Source organism: Myotis daubentonii, chromosome 8, assembly GCF_963259705.1.
Source record: "Myotis daubentonii chromosome 8, mMyoDau2.1, whole genome shotgun sequence".
In the NCBI taxonomy this organism is placed as follows: Eukaryota; Metazoa; Chordata; class Mammalia; order Chiroptera; family Vespertilionidae; genus Myotis; species Myotis daubentonii.
In genome coordinates this window covers 17,590,856-17,607,498 of record NC_081847.1, presented here as the reverse complement: position 1 = coordinate 17,607,498, position 16,643 = coordinate 17,590,856, and the positions used below count along the sequence as shown (strand labels likewise).

Sequence of the window (16,643 nt, the reverse complement as noted above, 5' to 3'; positions counted from 1 at the left end):
CCGGCGGGGGCAGCTCCCAGCCTCCCAGCCCGTCCCTGCCCCCTCCCGGGTGTGCCAAAGGTCTCCCAGCGCAGAGCAAGCCCATCCCGCCGCTCATTCCCCGAGCCCGGCGGGGCTGGGCGGCCCCCTTCCCCGCGACCACGGAACAAAACACGCAGCGGCGGGGTCCGCGGCCGCCAGGGCTCCCGGTGCGGGTCGGAGGCGGGACAAAGGGCCGCGCCGCGCAGGCCTCCGCCAGCCGCGCGTCCAGCCCCGTCTGCGGGGGGCGGCGGGCGTCCCGGGAGGGTCCGCGCGCGTTGGCGCTGCCCTACAATGAGCGGGAAGGAAGGAGTCGGGCAAGAAGCTCCGAGGAGAGAGCGGCGGCCGCCCCGCGGGAGTGCAGGAGAGGGGGGGCTGCGCCCCGAAGCCCGCCAGGCCAAGTTTGCTCCGGGTTAGTAAACTTCTGGGTCCCGGCTCCCCCGAGTAGCAGCCGGGCTCCCGGTCCCAGGGTGAGTGCGGCGGCTGCACCTCGGGAGGGGCGGAGAGTGCGCGGCACTAGGGGGGGTGGCGGGACCCCGGGTCGCGCAGGCGCCTTCACGCCCCTCACATCACCCCCTCGAGGTGCTGGGGGTGGGGGACGGCTACTAGCGCTGGAGCCGAGGGAGGGCCGGAGGCTGACACAAAGCCCTCCCCTCCCCTCCCCTATTCCCCTCCTCCCTTCCCCTCTCCTCTCTTCTTCCTCCTCCCCCTTCTCCTCCTCCCGCTCCTCCCCGGTGGGGAAGCCCAGCCCCGCGCTAGTCCGCGGGGCTACCGGTCTCCCCGGCTTCCCGGACCTGCGGGGAGGTCCTGAGCGAGGTAAGGGGCGGCGGCCGCGGAGACCCCACCCCTCGTGCCCGCACCCAGCGCCCTGGAAGACGCCGGGGTGCGGGCGGGGTCTCTGCGGGTTTCAGGGCGCGGGGTGCTGCTCTTCAAACTCTTCTCCCCTCCGGGGCGACCTGGGGAGGGAGCAGCCGGCGGCCTCGGAGGTCGTGGGGGCCGATGGGGAGGAGGCGCCGGGGAGTGGGGGAGCCGGGACGGGGCAGGGTGACGTTACGGCGCTGCGAGGCGGCCGCTGCTCCGGGCCGGGTCATGGGGAATCCTCAGCTGACCTTTGCGGGGTGGCGAGCGGGGCGGCAAGGAGGTGGCGGCGCGGTGGCCCGAGGAGCGGGGTGTGCGTGCGCGCGCGCGGAGGAGGAGGAGGAGGTGGGGACCTTTGTGGAGTTCTACCTGCGGGGACGCCTACGGGGTGTCAAGTGCGCGCGGGCGGGAGCGGGCGTCGCACAGCTCCGGTGCGGGGCGCGGACCTGGTCCGTGCGCCCCGCCTGAGCGCTAGGCGGGCTCTCTGGGCCGATGCTTGCTCCCTCGGGAGTTAGCCTCAGCAGGAGGGGGTCGGTGAGTCCTGGCTGGGGGCGATTGGGCTGCAGCGGTGAATGATGGCGCTGCCGGCGGAGGAGGAGCAGGGTTCCTGCCTGGAAGGGATAGGATAGGGCCACTTTCCCACTTTGAGGCCTCCACCCTTGGCCTCTATTCCCACGGCTCAGCATCCACCCACCCGTCACAGGGCGCCCCTCGACGGCCGGGCGACTGCAGGGTTTGCAGAATTCGGCTTTAGAGCCTCTGAGATGTTGCCAAGAAATACAGGGCAATACCGGCCCCCTGGGCCCCAAGAGGCTCCTCTCAAAGCTCTCAAATCCTCAGGGCTTTCCGAATTCAGCAGGAGGCCCACGCTGACCTCGCTGGTTGTGGAGCCGCACTTGCTTGCAAGCCTGCGAGTTTCAGGCTCGCTGGGGTTTCTTAGGAACATCCTGTTATCAACAAGGAAACCTCAGCATTCTTCAACCAGCAGGACTGTGTAAATATTGCAGCAAAAATAAACACTTGGCGGTTCTCAGTAATTAAGATAAATAGTATTTTAAAGCAACATTTTAAAAGTCAAATATAATGTAAAAAAGCCACGATGAACAAAATGCCAACTTTTAAAAAATATATATATATTTTATTGATTTTTTTTTTACAGAGAGGAAGGGAGAGGACTAGAGAGTTAGAAACATCAATGAGAGAGAAACATCAATCAGCTGCCTCCTGCACACCCCCTATTGGGGATGTGCCCGCAACCAAGGTACATGCCCTTGACCGGAATCGAACCTGGGACCTTTCAGTCCGAAAGCCAACGCTCTATCCACTGAGCCAAACCGGTTAGGGCAAAATGCCAACATTTTAAATAAAGATGGGTGGATGTGATGAACCTGCATCCTGTGCAATGGTGAACAGTCATTTCCAAATGCCCTCCATGTGTCTAGTCCCCACTTGGAGGGTTATGTGGGTTAGGACATAAACATGCAACAGATGCCGTGGGCAAACTACGGCCCGCGGGCCGGATCCGGCCCGTTTGAAATTAATAAAACTAAAAAAAAAAAAAAAGACCGTACCCTTTTATGTAATGATGTTTACTTTGAATTTATATTAGTTGACACAAACACTCCATCCATGCTTTTGTTCCGGCCCTCCGGTCCAGTTTAAGAACCCATTGTGGCCCTCAAGTCAAAAAGTTTGCCCACCCCTGGATTAGGCAGTGCTGACTTTCTATACAGTCAGGTTTTTTGACTGTGCAGCTTTTATTTACTTTTTACCTAGTTCAAATACGGGAGAATGTTTTGTTAAGTGTACAGAGAGGCACACATTTTCCCTTTTGCCTCAGGTTCCAATTTGTCTCTCCCACATTGGTGAGTTCCCTGTGCTCTTGAACCTCCCTGGAGGGTATCAGGAGCCAGGGATTGGGAGGGGCCTGGACGGTGAGAGGCCATTGCCTTTGGGACTGGAGAAGAAAGCTGGAGACAGTAGCCTTGAGGTTTAAGAAGTCTGCTTTCAGCAGTTGGAAGCTGGGGACATGAGAGAAGGCCCAGCCTGCTACCGGACTTCCTTGTCTAGTGACATTCTCCTGCAGATTAAGCAGAAAAAAAATTAAAATAGCCCACACTTGACCCTCATGCAGGGGTAGATGGCAGGAACTTGACTCCCTGTAGGGCTATGGTATGTGCTGGTTTTAGAGATAACTTCCCAACAGCCTTCTTATCTCCACCCAATGTCCCCCAGCCTTTTTAGGGGTCACTACTCCAAAGAGGAGTTCTACTCTCAAGAAACAACCTCCTTACCGAGCTAAGTCTCTTCCTCTGCTTGGAAGAGACAGATAAGTTATTTCTCCTCCTTGCAAGGGGGCCCATTCTTCACATACTCCCCACATGATATCATTTTGGCATTATGTCCCACTCCCCCTATCCATCCAACCCTCCTAATGATCCTTCAAGATTCCTAAGATTTCAGCTGGGAAGCTTTCCCTGACTTCCCTCCTCCTTTTCCTGGCCAGGCACCCACTTCAGAATCCCAGAATTACTTATGTCTGCATCTCTTATGAGCAGTATGCATTGGACCCCACTTGCCCACTGTCTGAATTTCCTAAGGTCGAAAACCAGGTCATAGCTCTTCCTGATTAGCACTCAAAGAATGGGTATTGAAAGAATGAACAAAAATATCCCTTTATAAATGCATTTTTTAAAAATCTGCACCTGAGGATATGTTTTTCATTGACTTTAGAGAGAAGGGGAGAGAACACTAATATGAGAGCGTAACATGTATTGGTTGCCTCTGGCATGAACCTGACCAGGGATCAAACCTGCTACCTGGGTATGTGCCCTGACTGGGAATCGAACCTGTGACTCTTCAGTGCACAGGACGATGCGCCAACCAACCGAGCCATACTGGTCAGGACTATACATGCATTTTGAGGAGCTACACAACAAGAAGTATATCATTAGCAGGGAATCATATTTTTATGGCACTTTATAAAGTGCTCTTACTGAGGATGCCTCATATGTTTCTCAAAACAATGCTATTAATTCCATTTGTAGGTGAGAAAACAGGGGCCTGGAGAGGTCCCAGTACCAAAGCTAAAACCAGGGCTTAGATCCAGTAATCATTTCGCTGTACCACAGCTGACTCGCTAGAGGCGGTTGTGCTCAGAGGAGAATTTACCCTGTTGAGTTTTAGGATGAAACTTTGCTAAAGAATCACTAAAGAGTCGCAGTGGTGAAATACATTTATGAGAATAAACTAAGGTTTCTCCAATGTAGGATTTTCAGTGCCTTTTTCATTAGACTGTCCATTGGGGGTTTTTAGGATGATGCCATGATCTGGAATGTTTGCCAACTTCATTTGGCCACAGAACACTCTTTCTTGTGAAGCATCTTTTGGAGCCAGCGTTCCAAGGGGTCCACTTTGGGAAATTTTTCGTTCGCCCAAATGGTTTTTAGTTCACCTTCCAACATCTAGGCAGTTTCTGAAAAATGTTGGCACTCAGGATAGTAAAATATATATTGTGGACATTAAACCTAATCCCCTCTCGTAAATCTAGAGTGAATTTTTGGTCTGCCAGTTTCTGTGACCCTGGTTAACATGAGTCGGTTCTCCAGGTTTGAACAGATCTGAGGGAGCTGAGGAGGAGTCGGATAAAAAAGGCAAACAGGCCCTAGAGCTCTGTCTTCATGCTGCCCAGAGGCCCGCAGACCGCACTCAGCCTCTCCTGAGAATGCCTCAGATGCAGCCGTGTATGTGGAATGGCATTTAGGGGTTCTGAGACAGATGGCTCATTGGGTTGATCACCTCCATTGAATGGGAAATACACCTGAGTTTTCATTTGTCTCACTTCCTCTCTCCTGGGGAGCTGGCAGTGTGGATGGTGTCAGTGTCTGTTCATGACAAGGTAGCAACAATCCCTCACTGGGTGACTCCGGCCTGGAACAAAGGGCTGCTGATGGTAGCCCCCAGTTCATGTGCACCCATTGTTTAAAACCAGGTGTGTGTGTTTTTTTAATTTATTGGGGGTGACATTGGTCAACCTGAACAGACAGTTTTCAGGTGTAGGTTTCTATGTTACAAGATCTGTGTATTGCGCCTTGTGCCTACCAGCCAAAGTCAAACCTTCTGTTTTTAAAAAGACTTTGCTTACAACCTACTATGGTACTATCAGGCACTTTCACAGATCTGTAACTCTGGCTGTTAAGGCTTTATTGCATTTAAGAGAGGAAGTGAACTGGGGAAGCTGGAATTCCTATTTCAGGAGTTCAGTGAATTGTGGGCTAGCAGAGGAGCGGAGCCATGGGAAGTAAAACCGTAATCTGTAGCTGGGTGAATTTACTGTCCACCTGCAGTTATTTCTCCATCTCCAGTGCTGAGCAAATTTATCTCTAGATTTGTCTCATAGAGTTTTCTGAAGTGTGAAAAGTGGCCGCTGATATCTGTATTGAATAGAGTGGTGTCATAGAAGTCAAGGAAAGAAATGTTTTAAGAAACATTCACATACACACCTATCAGATGGTGTGTATGTGTGTGTGTGTGTGTGTGTGTGCGCACACACACGATTGCACACTCACACACTCCTGCATTTGTGGCCAGGGAAGAGAATGGGGAGGAAATACCGAGTGTGATTTTTAACCTGTTGAGTTTAAAAGTTATGTATGTTATCCAAATAGAAATTTTCCATAAGTAGCTGGAGACACCGAAGTCATTGAGACACAGAAGCTGTCTCCAGTTGATGAACTTACCCAGAGTGAGACCACAGGAGGAGCAGAAAGATCAAACCAGAACTTTGTTTGGATATGGATCCAGGGGCAGGGAAGGAGATTGTGAAGCCAGGGAGGGGGAGGAAGAGCCTGCACTGATGAGCAGGACCATCCAGAACCTTCCACCTGCTAGCTTATGGCCAGCATCTGTCGTGATTGGTCAGGACCCAGGCTGACCCAAGTTGTGAATTTTTTTTAATATCATCCCTGAGAAGTGCTGAGTGTCAGCTGAGAGTGAAAGGAACCATACAAGTTAGTACAGTCTCTAGTAAACCCACTCAACAGCATTATCAAATATTGATTGATTGAGTGTATGAGTGATTAAATGACAGTGGTTTTTGGAGTAGAAACTATTTTATTTTTGTTAATCCTCACCTGAGGTTATTTTTTTTCCCATTGTTTTTTTTTTAGAGAGAGTGGAAGGGAAGGAGGCAGAGGGTGAGAGAGAAACATTAATGTGAGAGAGACACATTGATTGGTTGCCTCCTGCACATGCCCTCATTGGGACTGGAGATTGAACCGTGGCCCTTCAATCTGCAGGCCAACATTGTAAACACTGAGAGACACTGGCCAGAGCTAGAAACTAGTTTAATGGTTTCGTGAAAGTCTAAACAGAGCCATTTTGTAGAAGACTCTCAGAAAATAAAATTGGATTTTGGGGGGAGTGGGATATGAGGCTATGGACATTTCATCCTTATTCTGGACAAGAATCCTTGGTGGCAGCAACTCTTGTCAGTAACTTTGAATACTACTGAGAGTTGTAGGAAAAGTTATAAAGGTATGCTGATTTGTATTTCGAAACCATCTGTAAGATTGATTGAAATGATGTGGCCAAGCTTTATAGTGTCCAAATGAGAAGCAAATTCATGAGGTGTTCTAATTGCTCCTGTGAACTTCTCTCCCATTTTTATTTGATCAAGTGGTAGTAAATGATGAAGATATTAATATGTAATTACCTGAAATTCTGAAAAGTTGAGCATTTTAAAAATCAGATTTGTTGGAAACATTTGTATTTTACAATTTTTAATGAGTTAAGTCTATTTCAGTTGAGTAGGTTAACCTACTAAATGAGATAAACAGACATTTTGGTTTTCACATATATGGTTTTATGTATTTGGTCAGGAATACAAAATATAAAAGTCCAAGCCTTTAGCTAGTTTAAATAGTTAGCTAGATAAACTTGATTTACTTAATAAAGTACTTTTTTCCTCATTGAAGAAATCACTATAGATTTTTTTCCAAATAGCTAATGCCCCATTGCATTTAACTTTGGTTTGATTGCAAGAATAATTTTTAAAAAATTAATTGAGGCAGACATCTCTCCTGTATGGTAAACGAGGCCCTCCTTCTCTGGTAGGATTGCACAGGAAGGGTTGAGTGCCCCCAGGTCAGCCAGATTTCCACGCCTCCTCGCAGGGCTGACCCCAGAGGCCCTGTCTGCTAAGACCAACCTGGAGTGTGTCTGACTTCCACACGTGGTGCCAGGGGAAGTGGAGGGCATCTAAACCACACTCCTCGTTTCACCGTCCAGACGTTTCTTGCCTAAGTGCCGAGGGTTCATGACATTTTGTCATACAGAACCCAATATTTTGAGTAGTGGAATGTTCATACTTGTTCTTTGGATTTCTTTAATGGCTCCTGTGCTCAGAAAGCCTTTCTTGTATCCATAAGCAACTAGTCACTTAATCTTTTCTTCTAATTTTTATGGACTCAGTTTTACAGATTACTGTTTAAATTCATTTAGAATCATGTGATGGGTGGTTTGTGAAGTAAGAATGCTACTTAATTCTCTCCTTCCCCCAACCTGCTTCTGCTCAGGCCCAGCATCATTTGGTGAAAAAAACTGTTATAAGTGGAAGTGGAGTTCTTGGGTTGCCATGAGGAAACGAATTTCCTGAGGCCCCCAAGGGAGGATGGGATTTCATGGAAAGCTTTACTGGTGATGTAAAATTAAGGGAGTCCCCCTCCAAGGTCCCATCTCTGTCCTCCCACCATGGAAGAAGTCCGATCTGGTCTTCAGCTGGGCCAGAGTAAGGGCCACTGCCCATAGTTTCTGCTCCATGTTAAAGTCCAGTCCAGTTCAGTCCAGCGTCTGGCTAGCTTGGCTTCTGTTCCCAGCTGCACTGCATTGTGTGTGAGTCCGAATGGCCATGGGTTACGTGGCTGCTTAAGGCCACATGGCTGTGGGGAGACAACAGGCGAGTGCAAGGGCAAGTGCAGGTCACAGAACAAGAGAGTGAACAAGGGGAGAGGGAAGTTTAACCGTCCTGGGGAGTTTAACCGTCCAAGATTCCCTGTGCTTCTGATGGGATCCACCCTCTAGCGAATTCATTTTTCCCCAGGGTAGGCTGACAGGCAAGCACCTTCCCTATGTCACCGTGACTTCTCTGCACATGTGCCCATCTCCCTCTTTGTTCAATCCCTTCCCCCAGTGATCTGCAGGGAATGGACCGAAGCTGCCCAGATGACCATGTTTATAATGTCCGGCCTCCCCTTTGCTCTCTTCCTATTAATATTAACTAGCTAATTATGACGATCCCAAACCCACCTCTCCCCAGCTCTGGAATTCATGCAGTATTTGGCAGGGCAAGTTCCACTCTACTTTCTGTCCTTTTATCTTTTTTTTTCTTCCTACCTGCCCAATTTTCTAAGTAATGCTCACCATTAATTCTTCCAGTCAGCTTTTATTCCGTGGGATTTGTTAGGAATGATATTAAGCCTAGACACGGATTTGGGAAGACTTGATAGTTTTTGATCCTCTTTTTCTAGTAAACCATCGATTGAATGAAAGCCTGCAGGGGTGGGTTGTGCATATTCAGACTCTTGCTGGTAGAAATGGGGTTCTGTCTCGGGATTGCAAGGCAAGCAGGAGACCCACATAGGGGAGGTTGACGTTTCCTGGTCAGATTCACTGGAGAAACAAAATCAAAAGCCTGCCCCCTGGGTTCCCAGTGTCTCATCTCTGCCCGTCCTGCCATGGAAAAAGTCCAATCCCGTCTTTATCAAGCCCAGTACAAGGGCCACGGTCCAAAAGTTCTGCGACATGAGTTCAGTCTAGTTCAGACTGTCCCCATCCAGCTAGCTTAGACTGTTCCTGGCTGTCACTGTGCCCAGGCCTGCACTGTGTGCCACGGGCCCCAGGTGGCTGCTAGGGCCACATGGCTATGGAGAGAGAACACACAAATGACGGGGGAGAGTGCATGTTACTGAGGGGAGGAGGGAGGGAGGGAGGAAGAGAGATAGAGGGAGAGAGGACTTCTTTGTTAAGCTGATTATATTATCTTGGGTTTGGGAAGGACCAGGCGCCTTTCAAATTAACCAATCTATTTCCCAAACCTTTTGCAGGCTGGTGCTGGATCCTCCCGCTTACCAATCCATTTTCTAAGTCTTGTGGGTTCTGTGTCCTTATCCAATCTGTTTCTTTGCCCCGGCTAGACAGACAGGCCTCTATGGTCCCCATTTTGGCTCCTATTCTGCATGCCTCAAAGCAGAAGCACCTCCCCCTGTGCATCTTGACGTCTACTGGGCATGTGCCCAGCAGGAATGTTTCCTGCTGTTTTCATTCTTCCCCTGGTATGCCAGGTTCAGGGGGATTAGGTCCTGAGGCAGAGGATGCCCTGGGGAGTGTGAGAAGCTGTAACTTCCTAGTGGAGCAAGCAGGCTCAGTGTCCGATTCAGCTCCCCAGGTTATGAGGCTGCTTAATGTATTTTGATTCTCTTTGTTCCCTCTTATTAATAACTAGCTACCTACCGACCACATGTATTGACCCGCCAGCAGTGCCAGGGAAGAAAACACTAACTGGACTGGTTTGGCAGAGTCGTGGTGGGGATGTGGGATCCTGGCAGAGTCCCAGGGACTCCAGGTCCCTTTGTGATCTGGCTGTCAGGTTCCCCTGTACAACTCCTAGGGAGACACATGTGTCAAGTTTGAACTTGAAAACCTCTAATTAAAGTTCTTTATTTTCCTTTGCAATTGTTTTTTCCCCTTGGCAATTTAGCGATCTGAAAGAGAACAAAGACAGAGGCTTGTGTCTTTTAAAAGGTGTCATTTTAAAATCAGCACAGGGAAGCGGGTGTGGATTGCAGAGACTCCTCTGGCTCCTGGCTACACTAGCATGTGAAGGAAGTATGCCTGGCTCCTGAGCAAAGGAGCAGAGGGAGGGAGGGAGGAATGCAGGGAGGGAGGGAGGAGAGAGGGAGGGAATAGGGTCCAGTGAGCAGACAGGAAGGCTCCCCCCCACACACATTGATGAAGGTGCTCCATTTAGAGTGGTTTCCTCAAAGCTTCCTACTTGCTCTGTAGGATGGTCTGATGTTTGAAGTACAGACCCAACAGTTCCCTGCCCCTCTCCCAGGGTGGGAGTCTTCTGCTGGCCATCTGTCCATGCCCTCCCACCCCATTCTATCTGTGTTCTGGGATTCTTTTCTCAACACATACCTAATACATATTTGGCATTACAATTTTCCTCTGGGAAAATTCCTCTCATACCCCAATTATGCCTAATATTTTAAGCTAATGTCTTTCCCAAAACAGTGTATAGGGTGACCTTAGGCTATGCAGACGATCTAAACAATACAGGTAACCTCCTACATTTTAATATGGGCGTGGGTAAACTCGTCTTCACTTGTACCTACTAGAGGCGAAGTCATTTCAAAGAGTGGGGGCCAGGAAAGGGCAGAGTGATCTCTGTCTATTCAAGGGTGACGTAGTTGCATGTAAAAGAGGTACTTTGTCCTGTCCCCGTGTCAGAAAAGGATTCTGGCAGAATCTGTCAGAAGGAAGGGTTAGGTGGTGATAGCTAGCCAATCACAGGAGGCTTCAGTGATGAAGCTCATTGTTACCATGGCGTTAGAATTTACCGCAATGCTGCCAATGATACACCACCAGTAAGAATTCTGTGCATCTGCTATTCTGAGCATGCAGTCGCTGGGATAATGGTTGAGACAGAGAAGCCAAAGTCACATGGCAGGACCATGTGGAATCAGATGACATTTTAAACATTATGGTCCAAGATCTCAAGATCTACATCATGGTAAGGTCTTATTTAAACTATGGTGGAAACCAATCTCTCTTTTAGTTTTTCTAAGGTATTTTTCATTTAGCTTAATAATCAAGAAACCATTAAAATAATTGCAAGAGAAAAATGATCAACAATAGGGATAAAAGAAGATGAACAGTACAAGCAGAAAGGGCAATACGTTAGCTACTATTTTCCTATGAGTCCATTTAAACTTCTGGATCTTAGCTGGTCTTTAATATTTGGAGGGATTCTCTATACAATCCATGAAAGATGGTTCAGTGAAAGTATGAAAGGCTGGACTCAGTTTGTCCAGAGAGAGAAAAAGAGCCTGGCCTGAGAACCAGGACTTCATAGTTCTCAGGGATTATGATTCTTTGATAAAATAAATATCCTTCTATAAACATCTAACAATTAATAAACACAGTGAAGGAGTTGTTGAAGGTTGGCTGAACTGAAGGCACTGTACAACTCTATGATTACGTAATACAGTTTATTTAATTTAAAACTCTTCTTGAGGAATTTTTTTGGGTGAGTGCTGGAAAAAGTAATCAAGATATGACACCTATTGACTTCAAACATTTTCCACACCATATGAAATGCCTAGCAAAGAAGCAGGGAGAAGGCCCTCTGATAAAGCACTTCCAAAGCAATCATTTAACAGAAAATTTCTGTGAATGAACATTGGTGAAGGAACATAATTCGCCTTGCTCTCAGTCTTGAGGAAGACATGTGAAATCTTGTTTTTCTTGGAGATTTGCTTGGGCTCAGCCACCACCATGCTCTGTAATCCATTGACCTGCCTCCAGGTCGCTGTCCCTCTTTCAAATCACATCCTCGCCTGCCTCCTTTCCAGCTCAGATTCCATGGTCTGCGATCCTAACCCTTCCTTTGCTGGTCTCTTTCAGGGGGCCCCCCTGCTAAACCCAGCCCTGGCTGAAGCATGTTTCCTCTGGTCTATGCCTGTTCCAGGCTGATGGGCATGGCTGGAAAATCATGGGCACATTAAAGGGTTCATGGCCATTGATTTGTAGGGGGCCTACTTCATTTGATTAGTCCATCCACTTTCCTCTTCAGATCAGTCTTTGACTGCCATTTACTACTGCTAAATATATCTCTATCTCTATCTATAACTCTATATCTATATCTATATCTATATCTGTATATATGGTTAAGTACAGTTTTGGTTTATCACTTTGATTTTTTATTATTACTAGAGGCCGTTGCACAAAGAGATTTGTGCAATAGGCCTTCCCTTCCCCTGGCTGCTGGTACCGGTTTTCCTTCGGCACCTGGGACCCAGGCCTTCGCTGCTCCAGCAGGAGCCTTCAGTCTTCGCTCCGCTGCTTCGTGCCTATGTATGCAAATTAACCGCCATCTTTGTTGGGTTAATTTGCATACTCTCTTGATTGGCTGGTGAGTGTAGCGGAGGGATGGTCAATTTACATGTTTGCCTATTATTAGGTAAGATTACTCTGATATTTCCTTTTAATTAGAAGAACTTCCACAAGCAGCCCTGCACCTGTATTCACATGCTCTACCTCCCCTCCTGCTGTAGCGAATAAAACACCTCCCATGCTCTTCTGGGGAGTCAACTTCTTCGCTTGTGCAGTGGGTCCTGACTTCTCTCACATACTCAAGGGCATTGCTCCAACAGTTGCCCCCTCTCCATCCTGGACCACCAGTTCCCCCTTTCTGTTGGGTCATTTCCATCCGAGTACAATCCAACTGTATTATCTCTCATCTTTAGACAACCTTCCCGGGTCCCACTTCCACCTCCAGCTCCTTCTTCTTCTCAACTTTGCTTTACAACAGAGCTCCTCACAGGCGTGTCGGTGCTCCTGGTTTCCAGTTCCCCTCCTCCTGTTTTTCCTTAGATCCACTTCCATCAAGATGTTGCACCTTAAATTGATCATGCCAAGGTCACCATGACCTCCATGTGTTCAAATCGAGTGGTCAGTTTTGGTCCCCATGCCCTTCCATTTTCCAGCAGCATCTGACACAGGTACCTGCTCTTCCTTCTTACAAATACATGGCCTTCAAGACCATGCTTCCTCTGCTCTTCCTGCCTCACAGAGGACTCCTTCTCAGCCTCCTTTGCTAGTTCCCCTCATTTCCTTGATCCCTGAGTATTGAGTGCCTCAGGGTCTATTCCTTGGATCCCTTCTCTTCCCTGCTGAGACTTCTGTTAAGTGAGTCATCCTGCCTCACTGCCTCAAATACCACCTGTGTGCATATACTCTCCAAATCAGGCTCCTCCCTGAACTGCAGATGCATTTGGAGATTCAGTGGCCTTTTTAGTATCTGCATTTGTTGGTCTTATAGGAATTTTCCAGCTGAATGTGTACAAACAAACTCCTGTTCTTCCTGCACAGCCCTGTTCCTCTCCTCCTCATCATTTCCCTTGTCTCAGCAAAGAGCACTCCATTCTTCCAGGTTCCCAGGCTCCATGCCTTGGACCCCAAGCCTCCAACCCCCATGAGTATCCAGTCTATCCGCCAGTTTTGTCAGTTCTGTCTTCAGAATATATCCACTATCCACGATCTGACCACTTCTCACCAACCCACTGCTACCACCTCGAAGCCCCCACCACCTTTCACCTGGGATTTTGCAGCATCTGCCTAACTGATGCCTTTGCTTTGTTCTTGTTCCTGGCAATGTTTTTCTCCACAACAATCTTTTTAAAACGTAAGTAAGGTCCTTTCCTTTTCCTCTAGTTTTCCTCTCAGAGTAAATTCCACATTTTTCCACAGCCTCCAAGTCCCTTTATGATCTGGGCTCTCCGTAACATTCTCCCACCCTCCCACCTGCCCGTCACTCACACGGTCCAGCAACACCAGCCTCCTTGATTGGGTTAAAAGCCTGCTCCCCTCTGAGCCTCTGCACTGACTCTTCCTTAGCCAGATATGTGCTCCCTCCAAATATCCACATGACCTGCTCCTCACTTCCTTACTCCTCTCGAATGTGCACTGCAGAGATATTCCTGACCACCGCACATAAAATAGCAAACCTACCACCTGCCCTCCTGACCTGCTCCACTCCGTGCCCTGCCTTGTGTTCCAAGCATTGTTCTCACCTGGTATGTATTAGGAAAGGCAGGGTTTTGTGTGTTTTGCTCCAGGTTGCCTCCTCAGCACCTGCCGAAATGCTAGCGTATGTATGTATGTATGTATGTCGATATTTGTGGAATTAAATAGTTAAGGCAGAAAGATTCCTGAAGGCTTGGGTAGAGTGAATGGCTACAGAGGCCAAAATATCCCTTTGGGCTAAAAAAGAAAGTATGCCTGTTCTGAGAAAGCCCTCAAAAGTTCCAGTAGGAGACAGTTCACTCAGTTACACTGGCTCAAGGCCCCATGGCTCCCACTGAGGAACGGGAAGAAAATGAGCTCTGGAATTCCCTTTATCCTGTTTCCCACCCCTGAAAAACTTTTCTGCAAGAGAGATTTTTTTAAAAGTACGTGTGGTGCTCAAATTAAGTTAGAGATAAAGACATCTGGCAACTACAAAAAGAGCTAAAGGATGGTGCCGAAGAGCCAGCATGCAGACCAGGTCTGTCAAACACTGGCACTTATACATATACCCTCATATATTATATACATACTAGAGGCCCGGTGCACGAATTCATGCACAGGTGGGGTCTGGCTGGCCCACCCCAATTTGGGCCAATTGGGGCCTGGCCGGCAGGGGGGAGAGGACGTGGGGGTTGGCCAGCTGGCCCTGCCCCTGATCAGGGTGGGAGGGGGGCGATCGGGGCCAGCCCGGGGGCGGCAGGGGCCGATTGGGGCGGCAGTGCACGTCAAAGCAACCAGTTCCAGTTGTTCTGGCATTCTGGTCACTTGGCTTTTATATATAGAGATAATATAAAAACAAAAGAAATACACTTAGCATCTGCCCTACAATATATCTCCATAGTATCTTTATATGGAAATAAGAGGGTGTATTAGATTCCTAAGCCTGTTATAACAAAGTACCACAAACAGTGGTTTAAAACAATATGAATTTATTGTCTCATATTCCTGGAGACCAGAAGCCCAAAATCAAGGGCCCTGTTCCCTCAGAAGGCCTCTCTCCTAGCCTCTGGCAGCCTCTGGTTCCTTGGCTTGTGACACTCTCTCCAGGGTCTGCCTGTGTCTTTACATGGCAGTACCCCTGCATTTCATCACATGCATGGTTGTCTAAATGTCCCCCTTTTATCAGGACACCTGTCATATTGGATGAGGGATCATTGAATGACTTTATCTGAACTTGACTAAGTCTATATAGACCCTGTTTCCAAATAGGGCATCCTGTGTGATACTGGGGACTAGGACTCCCACATATCTTTTTTGGGGGGACATAATTCAGGGTATACAATATCATCCGAGACTGATCAAATGTCCAAGAAGTGTGAGCAGTGAGCACACAGAGAAAATAGCTGGGCATTCTCAGTAGGAAATGGTTATTCCTTGATCAGAGTGTCTGAGTGAAATCTCCCCTCTCCTGCCTTTTTCTGGCAGGGCAGGAGGTCCTTGCACCCTCTTGGGAGTTGGAGAAAGTTGACAAAGGGAGCTGAAGGCTTAAAGAAATGGACAGGTGAAGGGAGTGGTTTTGACTATTGGTTTGGGGAGATGCTGTCCATTAAACCACTGGGGCTGGTTTCAGTGACCTCTCAGTGACACTCTTAGGTGCAGGGCCCCTGAGAGGGCAGCGTGTGATGAAGCACAGCTTCTTTCTGCTGGCGTAGGCTGTGCTAGAGGCCAAACGACCATATTTGGGAGATGAACAATAGAACTTCAGTATTCTTAATAATACCGTTCTGATGGCAGTTGCCATTAAAAATAACATCATAGAGGGTGACAATAAAAATGTTAAAATATATTCTACTAGAGGCCCGATGCATGAAATTTGTGCAAGGGGCTCGGCCCCCGCTACCGCGGCTTTGTCCCGAAGGACATCCTGTCTAATTAGCATATTATGCTTTTATTATTATAGATAATATTATAGAACTATCATACTATACTAGAGGCCCAGTGCATGAAATTCATGCACAGGGGCGACCCTCAGCCCAGCCTGCACCCTCTCCAATCCGGGACCCCTCAGGGGATGTCCGACTGCCAATTTAGGCCCCATCTGGGATGGGTTCTAAACTGGCAGTCGGACATCCCTCTCGCAGTCCGGGACCGCTGGCTCCTAACCTCTTGCCTGCCTACCGGCTTGGTCACCGCCTAATGCTCCCCTGCTGGCCTGATGGCTCCCAACTGCCCTCCCCTGCTGGCCTGATCGCCCCTAACCACCTCTGCCTCGGCCCCCACCACTGTGGCTTTGTCCGGAAGGAAGTTGGACGGTCGGAAGATGTCCGGTCTTCCAGTCTAATTAGCATATTACCCTTTTATTAGTGTAGATGATATGCATATAATATAAAAGCAAAAAGAATACTAGTACATTTAACTTTATGTCAAACTCAGGGTCATGTCCTTGCTTCCCCCCCGACCAGTACCAGTCTCCCTCCATGGCCTTGAAGGCTCCCTCTTTCCGACTCCTGGGTTCTGTCCTGTGGAACGGTTGCTCTCATGCCTGGGCAGGAGTTGGAGGCCTCTCCAGGTTGCCCTCTTTTTTCCTCACAGAAAATTGGTAAAGGCAGAATTCGGGTTCCTGGACTCAGCTCACATAATGTGTCTAAAACTGACTCCACTGTCAATTCCCTCTCCTTCCCCCACGCCCAAGCACAGTTCACTGAAGCAGGAGGGAGACCTTGGGATTGCTTCAGAGAATGGGGTGGAGTAACAGGAAGCACTCATCAGAACCAACTGTGATTTATGTTGCCACAGAAAGTCAGATAGGAATGTGGACTGGGCACATTGTATTTTTCTTGGAGCACTGTGTGATAAAAGCGATATTTTTGCAACTAGAGAAGAAATGGGCAAAGGACCAGTTGCCAGAGATTGCAGATGGGAGAGGAACATTTAGCAAGGAGAGGCTATGATTGCTGCTACTAGTCTGCTATTGTGGCATG

General features: G+C 48.5%; 1 protein-coding gene across 4 annotated transcripts in view; it reads left to right on the top strand.

Moving 5' to 3' along the window:
- Window positions 1-275: 275 nt before the first annotated feature.
- Window positions 276-16,643, top strand: part of RIN2 (Ras and Rab interactor 2) — a 213,994-nt gene continuing 197,626 nt past the window's right edge. For 2 of the 4 annotated variants that reach the window (XM_059705439.1, XM_059705432.1), the window contains exon 1: window positions 680-834. The gene's annotated coding sequence lies outside the window, so the exon portion shown is untranslated. Of the gene's footprint in view, window positions 431-469; window positions 489-679; window positions 835-16,643 lie in introns of those variants that run through there. The other 2 variants (XM_059705433.1, XM_059705435.1) reach the window with 2 other exon arrangements.